Consider the following 15,189-nt stretch of genomic DNA (forward strand, 5'->3'; position numbering starts at 1 on the left):
TGTAAATAAAGGTTGCTGGAAGACTAGATTTAACATCTAAAATCAATTTTGGCACAAGTGAGGCTGCACACTGCTGTGAAAATTATACCCAATGGCTTTCTCATGTCGGCAAGAAACCCAAACAGTGATTGATCGTGAAGAGCAATTTATTCAAATACATTTACTGCATTATAAAAACACAAATTCACAAACAGCCTTGCTAGTCATAATACCATTCAGCACCATATCACATGCCATAACATAGTCTGAACAAATCCAACTGCACATGGCCACTCCAGTTATCACCTACTGACACCGTACTCAGTCAAATTAAAGTCTTTGCTGAGAAGTCATCTCCTCGCAGTCGTTTCCAATCAGAGTTGCACCATCATACGTGTCAATATGTAGATTATAGAAGCGTTAAGAGGCTGGATTCATCCACTCGGCCGCCGCACAGAGCGGAGCTTTAGAAAAAGGCTGGCAAATTGGCAGTGAATCATCCTGACAGATCAGCGTCTTGCTCTTTCTTTGGTCATTACACCCGTAGATGAATGGCGAGGAGGGAAGTGAGGACAGGCGACAGAGAATAATAGGACTGTTTCCATTCAGGAGATGTGTTATGCCTTCCTGTGCTCGGTGTGTTCCCTCCCGCTGGCACGGTTATCAATGAAAGTAATTGCCAGCTTCAACTTCAATCAATTCCTCACCGCTGGACACACTTTTACATGCACTATTGTATTTTATGACTGATTCAGTCCTAAGTGTAAATCAGTAATGCAGATATGAATGTGGGACAGTAACGCTAATTCAGAGATTGATTGTAACACCAAATTATGAGTTTTGAGGATGAAAAATCTTTGGACATTTTTTGTCATCTGTTAAAGCCTATGATGAAAACATTAGGGCAGGTGTATCGTCATGGGTTGAAATGAAACAAGAAAACAACTAAATCACTGGATCCATTAACCTAACAGCTTAGGTCTCTGTAGAAGAAAGAAAATATATAGTGACAGCCAACACATCACGCCCATGTTTGTGATTTCTTTTCCATAAATAAGTAATGATGGGAGTGTTATATCAACCCTACCTTGCTTTGCTAAATGATTAACTGCAACCACCGCCTGAAGAAAAACAGGCTGGAACACCCGCTCTATTTACTGACACAACATGGTTCTATTGAGTTCAATGTTAACTTTGAGAAAATACTGTGTCAAAACCCATGATATTTTTAGCCCTTTTAGTGCATGGGTTTAGGTACTGTCGGTCTGTCGGTCGGTCAGTCCAACACTTTTATCCAGACTGAAATACCTCAATAAGTATGATGATCCTCTGACTTTCCCGCTAGCACCACTATGAGATTTGCATTTGTGGGTTTGAGTAATAGCTCAACAACTGTTGAAGGTAATGGGTGATGAGCAACGATATATGGTACAAACATTCATGGTTCCCTCATGATGCCATCTCTTCTTGCGCAATCGTCAGGCCAACATTTTTAAATCGTGCAATACTTTAATTTCTGAATAAATACCTGCAAGCCTGATGAATGCCACTGTACCATGTGTTTACTGTTAAGAAGCAAATGTTAGCATGCTACCACGCTTTATTAAAGTGATGGACATGGTAAATAATATGAATGCTAAACATCAGCATGTTTGCGTTGTCAATGTGAGCATGTTAGGCACGGCGGTGCTTTGATCTAACTGCTAAGTACAGCCTCCTGCTAACATGGCTGTTGACTGTCTGGTTCCCGAGAGCATCCTTTATCTTATCGAGGAGAAATAGACATGTAAAGGCTTCATACATAGGAGCACTGCATTTGTAAGGATATACTTTCTCACATGAAATGAAAGAAAGATATTTGACAGATTGTGCATACAGAGAAGTCTCTGGGGAACAGGAACGTTCTGCTGACATGTGATAGCTTGCCAAAAAGTAATCTGCACAACTACGTAAAAATGTCGCTGCTTCTTCTACGAGTACGACATGTGATATACTACTGTGTGTCTGTATTGTGTCGGTGTTTGTTTGCATGGTAAAGCACAAGAATCACTCAGTCTGTCACATTAACAGCACATTTCCAGCATGGACAGTGCTGCGTGTCTATCACTGCTGCATGGTTAGTAAAGATGTCAATGTTACGTGAGCTATGGGCTCCACAGCCTTGCTTGTTTGATGAAATATGCACGACGTTAGCAGAGCTGTAGATCTTTTGACATGAGGAATATATATATAGTATGTGTTGAAGGCTGACTGAGGCTGATGCGAGACGGGTGATATCACACTAACAGGGTCTGTGACATCACCGCTGTGCCAACTAAATACAGCTGCACCCTGCATCTCAGACATGCTATATCAGGTTTCTTCCCTTTTTAGCGAACAATTCAGTGTCACCACTGGCTCCTGATTCTTCAGTAGGATTCCCATTCGTTTATATCGATGCATTGTCTTCTTTTCTCTTCTTTTGTTCCCATTCATGTGTAAGCACAGTGTCATGTCTCACTGTTGAATTCAGGGTTCATATCCAGTCAGAGCGTTGGCTAGATCCCCCCTGTGGTCTACTTACCATGTGTCTCCCAGCCTTATTACGCCTAGGGACCCATCCCTGACAGGCGCTATTGATCTCAGCCAGCTTGGAGCGACGCCATGAAAGTGCACATTGGCAGCTGATGACAGCTTTATTAGAAAAGGAGGACACGGTGGATCAGCAACTTTCCGCACATCAAAAGGCCCAAAGGGGATGATCCATGGATAGAGCTCATCATATTTGTTTGGGGATCAATTGAGTGGCTGTTTTTTTGTTAAGGTGATCAATCCGTTTTTGTCCAGTGGGGATAATGCACTTAGACCACAGGTAAACATGAGCCCTCTATTGGGTATTGGATACTGTGATAGCCCCCTTTTTTGAATGCCATTATTTGTTTGTGAACTCTTCTGATTATCATTTTGAAAAAAAAAAGTTTTTTTTTCCCTACTAATATTTCTGTCAAATCATCTCTTGAATTTTACAGTAATGGAAACCAATAGATGCCTGTTGTAGTTGTTATGATGTGTGGATGTGTATTTGTATATGCTGATGGGATTATAGTGAAAGGTTGTGCAAAATTTAATTTATTTTAGATTACTTTTTCTAAAGATTGATTCTTATGGGAAATAGCTGCTTTGGTAACACTCGGACCGTGGAAGTACGCAAGGGTGGTTATGTTTTTTTTTTAATATAACAATCCAGCCAATGTTTCTGGACCACGAAATAGCATTTCCAATTTATTTGTGACCGTGGAAATTCTGGTATTCAACCTCAAGATCTGCAGGAAAGTAGAATAAAAAACCCACTAAATTCTTCCATGACACAAAATTGTAACCAGTGGGTTGACTTTATTAGAAGTGAGCCGAGGTCAGGCCCTTCTGACATCTGCCTTTACCGTAGTTCAGACGAGTGCTAATGAAGATACAAACAGATCTGCTGGCAGGCTGTGAAGCAGGTGGCGTAAGGCCGAGCTGTAAATGATTCTAGCCTGGTGATGAATGCCCTGCCACATACATGAGGGGTGACGGCATGTGTTGTGTTGTGTTGAAATTGCGGGTATTACACTTTGACCCAATGAACCGATAAATATTCATTAGGCTACCTTTCATAGAGCGAGAGAGAGAGAGTGTACAGCTACATCTCAGTGGCCTTGTTATGTAGGAAAATGCTGTGCCATGGCTGAGCTGGAGTGCAATTGACTAGGTGAGGTGCCACAAACATCATGAGGCTAATACTAAAGCGTTATTTTCTCTCCTAAACTTTACATGAGCACTAATGCACTCTTGAGTGAGAAGACACTTGCCTGCAGCAAAGCTTAGGGCCCAGGGTTGCATGCTGATGTTTGAAATGTCCGTGTGGGAGGTTGACATATTTAATACACATAACTAGCTCCTTCTGCAATCATTTTATGGTAACTAGGCCTACTATTCGGGTTGGTTTGTATGTATGTATGTATGTATGTATATGCGTATTATGGCACATGTATGGCAAGCATATCCACTTCCTTCCCATGTAGGCAGTTACCAACACGATCTGAAACTTAACCTTATAAAGTGATCCAGTGGATCCAGTCACAAAGCATTCAGAAGACTTTCAGTGAGTTTCAACTTAACTAAGTCAAGCGAGGTAGACCTGACATTTTGGTCCTGAAAGTCAACTCATATATTTCTAGTGTCAGAATTCCGGGTGAACAGTTATAAACACACAGACAACCAGACGCACACTCTCGCCGACAGTCTCACACAGTGGCCTGTATCAGTGTCACTGACCATGGTGCTGAAAATTAAGTCTGCCAATGCAACCAAGCTGCTCTTGTTCCACAACTGTCACTGCTATTAACAAATAAACAGGACTATTTTACACAAATGATGGCACATTAAAATACTGGGGATGAGTATAATTCACTGGCACATCACTTCCATGATAACAAAGCAAGATCCTCAATCCTCATCAAACGTGCTTCAGCAGTAAATGTATGTGAAATACTGTGTGAATGCCAGTGGGCGAAATTCACAAGCTGTAAAATAAAACAACGAATTATGTTTTAAGAAAAAATATTACTTTTTTACTGGACCTCAAAGTCATTAATTTTAAAAGCACTTTGATATCATCAATATTAATCAGCTCTGAAGGGGATAAACTCTGTTTTGCTGATGAAGGGGGAGCTGAGAGAGGTATACGGAAGTTGTAATTTACCATCCTGTAGTGTTCAACTACAGTCCAAGTGTTCAAATTCTTCCGTAAACATGATGGCTGAAGTTCAAAATGGTCCGAGGAGGCTCGACATGTTTCCGTTTCTGTGGGAGCAGCAGCGCTGAATGTATTTACGCAGCATCATGAGAAATTAACACCGAAGGTGTTGCTCGGCGCCTGTGAAAGTGACGCTCCCAGTTAGGAACCGACAAAAAAAAGGGCTCCAACGCCCTCTCGGTTGCACTCGCGCTTGCACACCTATTCAGTCTGTCTCTGTGTGACTTATCTTTCCCTCACATATTGCAATGCTACACGTGCACACGTTTAACCATTTTCAGCAGTTCATCTTAAAGTTCAGGGGGAAAAAAATGCAGGTTATCATTTGTATTATTATTAGCATGTTACTATTTGCAAGTATCATCTTAGTATTCAATCATACAATAAAACACTAATGCAATCATTAAAAGGCCTAAAGGCCTATAGAAAATGAGTTTTTATTTCCACCCCCCTCTCTCTCTCTCTCTGCTCTGACCCATTTACAGTAGCTACCGTCTAAGTTAAGTGCCTGACGTGATGGCGTATTCAGAAATGGTGGCTACGCTGCTCTAAACATCACGGGCGAGGTATTGGCCTCATCTGCACTCTAGTCCGTGTTTAGTTTGAACATATTGATTCGTCAATCAGATGGGCCTAAGCAGCTAAAGAAATAGCCTGCAACTCTGAGCCCCCATCCTAGTCCTATAAATCAGTAATGAGCAGCACTTTTGTAATGTCAAGTAAAGTTAACTTGACTGTTAAAGTTGCCGAATCAAGTACAATGATGTTATTGGGAGTGGATTTAAGGAAATCGTGACGATTGCCACATTAGGAACATAAAGATAATTAAAAAATACAATATATATATATATATATGGTTCTTAATAATTTAACTTAATTTTAAAAAAAATCACTAGACTAGCTGAGTGGTTAGATTGATTTATTCAGTGTGTTAGCCTTGTCGGTCCCCGCGGTTGTATTTGGCCCCTCCTAGAGCCCCGCGGTTGTATTTGGCCCCTCCTAGAGCAGCGGAGATGGACCTCTGGATCCCGTGGACCAATCAGTTTGCCGGTATTATTTCAGTGGGGAGCACTGCCTGTGAACCAGAGAGGGGGAGAAAAGGGGGGATAGAGAGAGAGAGAGAGAGAGAGGGAGTGTGAGTAAGAGCGGATGAGGCACCGCTGGTTCTCACTGCTGCCTCTTCTACCTCCGTTCTTCTCCACACAGCGAGCGCGGAGCTGCGGAATAGGCGTGCGTTTCTGTTTCTGTTACTCCAACGAAGATTACGTTGAGTGAAAACGTCGCAAAGAAACCTCGACTTTAAGGTAAGGGCACTCGTTTAGCGGTCTCGGATAGGGGGGAGGTGCAGGTGCGCCTGTGCAAAAATCTTCTTGGAACGCTCCTTCTCCGTGCATGCAGTTGCACGCAGGCATTTCGTCTTTTGACTGTACAGTGCGGATAACGACTGGATATTGGTTTGCATTGGCGCTGCCTTCCGCGAAACAGCAGGGACGGGTCGGTGCGCTGTCCGCGGGGCTCCCAGCTGTGTCAACTTGACAGGAGAAAAATGAGAAGTTGCGCCATTTGCGAACGCAGGACGACCCCAATCCCCCAACCTCGCATACACGCACTCAAACGCACAAGCACCAAATGGTCTTTGGCTGGCAATTTCCAAACAAATGTGGAAAAGACTCGGACATGTTGTTGATCGCCGAGTTCCATTCGTGCGTAACCGTTCGTTGACAGTGATTGCGCGCTTGTGCATGTATGTGGTGCGTGTTGCAGCCAGCGTGTGTATGTCCCGCAGAGGAGTTAGCGCTGGCTGCAGAAGTACCGCGTTCACACCGCAAAGCAAGAGGTGCACAACGGCTTACGGGAGGAGATGATTACTCAGTCAGGACCACCCCGGTCCAGGAATCCTCCAGGGGGGCCGCTGATGGCGAATTGGGGGTCGTACTCCACCTGTGTAGAGCGGATGATTATTAAAGGAGGGGAATTTTTACAGCGCAGCCGTGCTTCTCTAATGCACGTTCGGCTCTCCTTTGGCTCTTAAAGACGATGGCACTTAACATCTGTTTTCTCCTAAATTATCTCAAGTCACCGCCTCCTTTCCTGTATGTTACAGCTTTGTCTCTGCAACATAGACCCTCTTTTGGCACCGGTTTACTGCATTTTAAGGCATTAGTTGGCTTATTTGGATGGTGTGTGATAAAATCAGATTGTTATCATGTCTCATCCGCACTAATCAGGTGTGGTTTGATACTTCTTCCCATGGTGTGAGATGTGCATTTAGATGTAAAGGGTGACTGTGGGGATTTATGGGTAAATCACAGACTGTGTAAGCTTGAGTTGTGTTTATCTAATGCATTTAGAGTTAATTAAATGGAACCCAAGTAGCATTTTTGCCTCTGTGAATCCAGGCTGTATCTTGCTTAGTGTGTGGATGTGTGTGTGTGGTGGGGGGTGCCTTTGTTAATGCATTAAAAGACTCGGATGTCCTCTGTGATTTACATTATTTGAACATCTGGTTACATGAAGCCAAATATCACTGTATAATGAAGTGGAGTGTTGACTGACTGAACAGGTATACTGTAGAGTCAATGTAATAAATTATTAAAGCTACACTAGGGCATCAAATTATCGGCTCTGTAACACACTGGGCCTGAATACTCAAACCCATCTTCCCTTGAAACGATTCAAACCACAAGATGAAATTAGTATTGTAAGGTGAGTGAGTGTTCCGTTAGCTGACCCCCTCCTGCATCCTGATGGTTGCCCTTCATGTCAGTCTGCTGCTTGCACACAGTTTGAAGAAAGAGCCGGTGACACCCTCAATCAACTGCACTTTTCTGTCTGCACTCGGTCAGATGTGAAAATGGTGTGATGAAACAGCAGGTTCAGTTATACAGCAGGACACGCTCTGAGCGTGTCCTTCCATCAAATGGAATAGAAGGGTCAGTTTGACAGGACACGATGTGTAACGATTACACAGGAAAAAGATTGTCAATACATTGTAAATAAAGTTTTTTCTCCCGCTTTCTTAACTTATATCAACTGTCAAAATATTCATCTAAAGAAATTACAGTTTTTATATCACATTTCCATTTTTAATTATAAATCCATGTGCTGTGGGCGTAAATAACGCCTGCGTAAATAAGCGAATAAAATCCCTGACATTTTTTGAAAGACTCTTCCTCATTCACCATGAAAGACATGACATTAAGAAAGCCAGATTTATCACAATGCAGGTTTGCTGTGACTTATCAAGTCTCATTCAACCTTAAAATTGATTTTCTTTTCCTGAACCAAGTAAAAAGAAAAAAAAAGAATAGGCAATATGAGATGGATATTTCTTGCCGTGTGCAGGTTTGAATTTGCCGAGGCTCATTCTGTTGCATCAACACGCATTGCATAAAATCCCATTATTTCTTTTCACCATCACATAAGAGGCACGGTAATGATGCTCCGTCTTGATGGGTGCATGAAGATGAAGCGCCGTCTTTGTTTAAGGTTCCCTGGCACACAGAGAGGAAAACGAGATGCTGGGAGTGGGACCATAGACTGTATGAAATAAACAGAGTCTCCATGACATCACACCGTGTTGTGAAGCTAAAAGTGGGTGGTTATGGCTGTCGCCATCTTGGCAGTGCCTATATAGCCTAACTCTAAAATGTGCAAAAAGGTGGATTGGGGCTGATGTGGGCCTGGGTGACACAGCAGAGGCGACAGATAGTGGTTGGCGACCTGGTACAGTACCCATCTGTCACTCAAAGCAGCCACGCCCTAAATTGAGCCTAACTTTACATAATTTAAAAGGGTGAGTTGTATAAAATATCACCTCCCGTACAGTTGACATTAACAGGGATATAGAGACTGGAACCGCTTTTTTTGTACCAGGCTGCAAACATGATTCTTTCTGCTGTTAAGTTGGAGCTTGTTGTTGTGGAGCCAGCCTCAAGTGGCCATTTGAGGACCTGCAGTTTTTGGCACTTCCGCATTGGCTTCATTTCTCAGCACCGGAGAGTGGGACAATCAAGGTGCCAAGTGTCTTTTCGAAATAGAATTCAGTCTTTACAGGAAGTTAGGTTCAGGCAACAAAACCACTTATTAAGGTTTTGGAAAAAAGCGGGATTGATGTTAACTTGGCTGACTAACTGAGTTGTGAGTGACAAAAGACGCCATGCTCTGTCATCCATGTGCTTTATGGAGGTCAGGTTTAAAGATGTCTGGTGATGGAGACATCAACCAGTCAACTTTTATAAATATAGAAGCAGTTTTTTTTTTTTTTTTTTGCAGCCACATCATTAACCTGTAATGGGAGTTTAAACAAATCAATGTACAATAAGAATGACAGATGTGACGTGAACTACACTCTAAGCGGATGGAAGTCAGCTTGGAGGATCAGATGTGGCAAGATTCTCAATTTCAAATATCAGGATGCAATTCTTCTTTTCCGAGTGTAATAATCAGCTCAGGTTCTGAAAGGGCCACCATGACTGATTCATGGTCTAATCTGGCTTGCTTGCTAATATCCTCGTGGTAATTAACAGCACAACATTTACCTTTGGGTTAATCAGTGGATGGAACATTTGTCATTTAAAATGTTGTCCTACAGCCGTGTGCATTTGCCTCACTGAGCCAAACAGAAGGGAGGAGGGAGATTACTGTCGTTATGAAACGCAGGCCGGCAGAGATGAGGTGATTAGATGCTGCAGACGTTATTGAGGCTAAAAAAAACAGGTGCGTCAATGTTTTTTCAAATGCAGATTCAGTATATTAGCTAAATGTTGCTGTAGATGGAAAATCCACTATCCTCAAGCTTGTTGTCGACAAACATTAGCCATTAACACAATGCACTAACAAACTGAAGGAGGTGCATTACTTATACCCCAGCTATGCAAGTGGAGTCAGTCAATTATGTCAAAATCCATGACATTGTATACAGTGAGTCAAACTTTTTTTAAATTTCTCCCCTTCTCCGTCACACATCAATAAGGAGAGACAAGTTTAAGGAAATGCTTTGAGTTTTCAAGAAATGTATTTATTTAATACAGTGTGCAAAGGATAAAAAAGTTGATGTTACACATACATTTATTAGGCGGCCTACTCAGCCTGTTAAAACAGTAGTGTAATATCCTGTGTGGCTCTGGAAGGAGCTTTCCAAACCCTGATGACTTTGGCATATAGGCTTGGAGACTTCAAATGTATATAAATGAAAGTAACTGTAAAGTATATAAAAGCCTGTGTTAATTCCTCGGCGGGGCTAGGCGTTTGAAAGACATGGCAAAAAGATGCTTATGGATTCTTAGTCTTACAAATTCAAAAAATGAACACACCCAGCAATTGAGCCAGTTGTCAGTATGGCCAATATCATTCCCTTGGGAATTAAATAGATGTCAAGGATGTTCCAACCGTGCCTAAAGCCACCTTGACATTTTCTTAGTGTGTTTGTAGGGAAATTAATGCAAATCTTTTTTCCAGTGTCAAAAGGGCATTTTGCTTTTGGTGCAGTGTCCCCACTCTCTGTTGGCAGGCTCGGAGAGTTGGCGACAAGACAAACACTATTAAAATAGCGAGGCCTGTATTGTAAATCCAGGTTCGGGGGAGAGGGCGTCACTTTGAAATCATGCATTTGCATATCCTTCACACTTCTCTTTGAACTGTCAGCTCTTCCACTCATATCCATAAAGATACCTTCATTGTTGCTATAATGGGAGCTGCTCTTACAGGAGAGTTAGCACCTTGTTTTGACACATGTTCCCCCTCAGTGATGAGTATTTAATCACAACCGCTGTCGGTATTGCAGGATAATGGGTCAACCCAAACCAATAACCACTATCTGTGAAGTACACGCTCACAATGGATATGTACGGGACGCTCATGCTCAAAAATGATGTAACGTAGCGAAAGATACCCACCCAACCCCCCCAAAACTGCAAGACCAACTCTGCGTTTGAATCATCTTGCGGATGGGACCTGAAACAGAGCTCGCAGGCGAGCGGCAAGGTTAAAGAGGCGAGGATAATTGCTGTAACCCATCTGGGTGGAAAAATGTTTGCTCGTGTTCCCAGTGTACTCTTCTCTGATGCACTTAGGCATGAAATTGTTCCCCTTTCCACCCTAGCAAGCCCCAAGCCCAAGTCCATTGCCCACTTCTAGCCAGGCGAGTTGGTAAACGCAGGGGTAGTCTGTTTGCCTTTGGTCGCCCGCGTGCGGTGTTTATTGGAGTGCTTGTTGATGTATGTGCGTACTGTGAGGGGGTAGCGGAGGAGGGGTGGGTGTTGTGTGTCAGCTGGGTCTCTCCATTCCTACTAACTGACTGACAGAATAAGTGAGCGAGCGCTGCATGGAGAACTGCGGCAGAGTGATCATTGAGCATTTCACGCTAAAATCAGAGAGAGAGAGAGAAAGAGAAAACAGAGTGAAGAGAGAAGCTGATTTTCGAAAAAAGGCTCAAGTGCTCCTGGAAATATTAGCATATGTCCATTCATATATTCATAGAGGAATGTGTGTTTGGGTGTGTGGATTGGTGTGTTTTCAGCTTGCCTTCTTTCATGATTTATGACCATGAGTTACAGCCATTGGGGAGCATTGGAGTTCAACAAGTCATACAATATAAAAAACATGACTATATTCCTGTTTGTGCATGCTTCTGTGTGTGTGTGTGTGTGTGTGCAAGTATCTGTACTCACAATAGAAAACCACAATAGGGAATGATATGTACAACATGCTTCCTGCTGTGTTAAGGACTTGAGAAACGCTGCCCAGGAGATGTGTGTTTGCACTACATATTCTTACTGTATATTCTATAGTAATTGTCATGGGGAATACACACATCATTGTTTCCCATGACAATTGTGTGCAGGAGAAATAATATTAAAAAGCAGCTGGCTCCCAGAGACACGTTCTTTTTCCTTGCATGACCGCATTGATGGGACCCACTGCTGCCATTAAAAATGTCATAAATGACTCTTATTTGTCATGATGGAAATGAAGCTGAAATATAGATGAATATAGATGCTCTTAGTGAGTGCAGTAATTCAGTGTTATTTGATTTGAAGAAGAGTAAACATGTCTTTAAAATGTCATAAAAATGTCTTTTCCTGAATAAAAATCGGTCGGTCGCTAACAATGAGTCTTCAGACAGAAGAAAACAAAATCAGGCTTCTCATTCAGCCGACGATAGCTGAAATGACATCTGTTGCTAGCTGTTATCTAGCATCAGCTAAATTGTTAATGCTAGTTCCATAAGTTACCTGAAAACTCACCAGCTGACTTTTCACTATTTCCATTGAGGCTAGATAGAGGCCTCTCTAGTTTTGAGAGGCGAGAGGAAATCAAAATATATACAGTATATACAGAAGAAGTAATTACTACAAAGAAATCATTACCAAATCTCAGTATCACTTCTAAAGTTATTTTAAGGGCCTCATTTATTCATTTATTCATTTAAGGTACTTCATATTTTACCCTAATCTGCTATTGGCCAAAATACGTAAAATATGATGTTTGGTTTCTTCAAAGAAAGAAAATAAGACAACTTGATGAATTTGATAATGATTTTGGCAAATTGTTTTATTCATATTTATAGATTAAACAAGATACAAATATGTATTGTTTTCCTGAAGGATGTTCATGTCATGCAATATGTGAAACTACTTTCTAAGTTGACTAACAAAAAGGCATCAAGACACACTAATGCTAAAAGGCAGAGTTGAAAGCTAACTAATTGAGTGAAAAGTCTGCATCCTCTTCTTGTCATGGTATTAAAGGGTAGTTAGCTAGTTTCCCAGGATTATAGTAGCCTGGGGCAGATAAACAAACTTTAATACCTTAAATCCATTCCTTTTAATTTTGCTTTTTGTAAAACACAAAAACAACAAGTGCCATAAAACACTGCTCAAAAGCCTTGGAAAAGCCTTGAAACAAGTTGATTGATTGGATATGAAATTATCGCTCCCCAGTGGCAAGTAAATGGGAATGACATGAGAATACTTGATGCCAGATTTAATGACGGGTTGAACTGGATGTTTTTATACGGTCGAGGCATGGCTCTGCCCTCATGCTGGCACCGGCGGGATGTGGTTCACCTGAAGATGATCAGAGGACGGAGAAGCAGGAGGGGGACTGCAAGAATTAAAGTGGGTGGGATGATGGCCTAATGGAGTGGATGAGCAATTACATCGATGACTCAGGGTGAAGGGATGGCAGCCATTTGATGAATGGGTGATGGCGGGGAGCGAGGTGGGAGGGAGAGAGATATGAAATGATAGAGAGTAGTCTTTAAATGCTACATCAGACGGGAGCTATTTATTCCATTTACCCCCGTTCTCTCTTCAAGGTGCACGACTTTTTAAAATGTCTTTGTGCCTTCCTCCTCTTTTGCTCAGTTTACTCATTCCTTCCTTCATTCCCTCTCTCATTTTCTGGCTCCCTTCCTGCCTTCTATCTTGTCTTCCCTATTCCCTGTCTTTTGGCTTTTATATTTTCCACTCCCATTCCATGCTTCCTCCTTCCTTCCTTCCTCTTTCTTCCTTTTTCCCTTTTTCCCTCCGCTCCATTCATCTTCTCATTCTCTCCATTCCTCCCCCATCTCATCTTCTGCCTATTTCCCTAATGCCCTCTTAATATCTGCCTCCATCTCTTCTTACCCTGTCTCCATTTTCTAGATGTTGTCTCCCATTTTTATTTAATTTGTCTAACCTCTCAGCCTTACTTTAATAGCTGCCATGCTTAATATCTCCCCCGCTCCTCTGTCCTCATCTCGTTGCAACCTCTACCTCTCTGCCTCCCCCCCTCCTCCCCCTCCCAACAATAACATTTTGGGCTCCCCATCGCTCTCCCTCACCGAGTTTTCCTCCGTCTTTTACATCAAGCAGTCCCTTGCCTCCTCTCTACAGCCCTCTCTATCTCTTGTAAGCGGGGCAGGTGGCGGCGCAAGTACATGCTTTCAATGGGACATGTCTGCACTCAGATTTAAATAGATAATGGCAGAGCCCTAGCGCTTGTTGGGCTCTCTGAATAATGCAGGAGCTCCTGAAGGCACTGTTGCCAGGCATCACTGACATGCATACGCCAGCTCGCCAGCTTGCAATATTGATATCAAGAGAGAGGAAGTGGCAGTTATTTTTATACCCCCCTATATGCCAGCTTTGTTGTTTTACACTTAAAATTAAACCCCATTCTTATTATATCATTCTTATTATTATTATGACCTCCCAAAACAACAACATCAGTGGTTTCATCAAATGCTCACATAAGACATGTTTAAGTTCTAGTGAAAAATGGATCATGACTCTATGACTTGTGTCCATTGGGAGCAAAGGGGAAAGTAGCATGACATTGTTGTAGAGCCACAAAGTCTGCAGAGGGGGGGAGATCGGGGTGGTTTGATTCTTCAACAAATGGATGTTGACGCTTGAGACAGCTGTTCATTTCCCATTTCTTACGGTCTACATTGGTTTCCTTTAACCATCTCATCTGAGGCCGTTGAAGCTGATGGTGTCAGTGATGTCACTCGGTGTATCTAATTCATTAGGTGTATTACATTCATCCATCCATCCATTATCTGTAACAACTTCTTCTTTACTGGGTCACGGAGGGCTGGAGCCAATCACACATAGAGCGCTTTTCATTATGCTAACTTCCTCTCTCCTCCCGTTACCCGAAAATCATTCTCCCTCTTCCATTGCGGATGATCTTTCAATTCCTTAGATGCAGCTGGAGGAGAGAGGAGGCTTCTGGAGGAGAAAAGACACAACACATGTAACTAGCATAATATATTGACTCTCCGTCACTGACACGTGCAAAACTGACGCTGGAGGGATACGTAAAACGTCATATAGTTTGAAGCTTAGTGCCACTGACCGAGCAATGAGTCATTTTTGTGCATGATTTGAGCCCTTAAAGGCTGCAGGAGCATGTTATGCGCATTAGTTCAAAACATCATATGAATCGGAATTAATTTGGAGCATTTAGATGACAAAATATATAGATGCTAAGTTTTTAACTTGGAGCATCAGACCAGATCATATCATCATTAATGATCTTTTGTAAAGATCACAAAGATAAGATCGCCAACACGTTTTCTTTTCAAACGTAAGTAGATTTATTTGCCCGTGAATTTTTGTGCTTTTCAGACTTTTCAAGCCTTCAAGGACAGTCTAATGGGAAAAAAACAGTCATAGGAAAATAGCATAAAGGGAGAAATAAGTGGAGCTGGAAGAAAATAATAAAAAATATGCCTCATTGTCTCCAGGTATTCATGCTGAGAGCTATGGGCTGGTGCTTGAGGAAAGATGGGGGACAATACTATAGAGAGTTGTGTTTACGGTCTTATCCGGTTGTTTTCTCTCATGTAGTTATTCACTACTTTTCCTGTAAAGCCTTCTCCTGGAGGGCATTTATTTCCTTTAAAGAATACAGGGTTGGTCCCTCGGGGGGGGGGGGGGGGGGGG

General features: G+C 42.2%; 1 protein-coding gene across 4 annotated transcripts in view; it reads left to right on the forward strand.

Annotated features, from left to right (window-relative positions):
- The first annotated feature begins 5,864 nt into the window (after positions 1–5,864).
- The window catches only part of dlgap3 (discs, large (Drosophila) homolog-associated protein 3), a 98,503-nt gene continuing 89,178 nt past the window's right edge, over positions 5,865–15,189 (forward strand). For all 4 annotated transcript variants that reach the window (XM_031854338.1, XM_031854341.1, XM_031854340.1 and 1 more), the window contains exon 1: positions 5,865–6,057. The gene's annotated coding sequence lies outside the window, so the exon portion shown is untranslated. The remainder of the gene's footprint in view (positions 6,058–15,189) is intronic.

Source organism: Anarrhichthys ocellatus, unplaced genomic scaffold (genome assembly GCF_004355925.1).
Source record: "Anarrhichthys ocellatus isolate YVR2014 unplaced genomic scaffold, GSC_Weel_1.0 scaffold14, whole genome shotgun sequence".
Classification (NCBI taxonomy): domain Eukaryota; kingdom Metazoa; phylum Chordata; class Actinopteri; order Perciformes; family Anarhichadidae; genus Anarrhichthys; species Anarrhichthys ocellatus.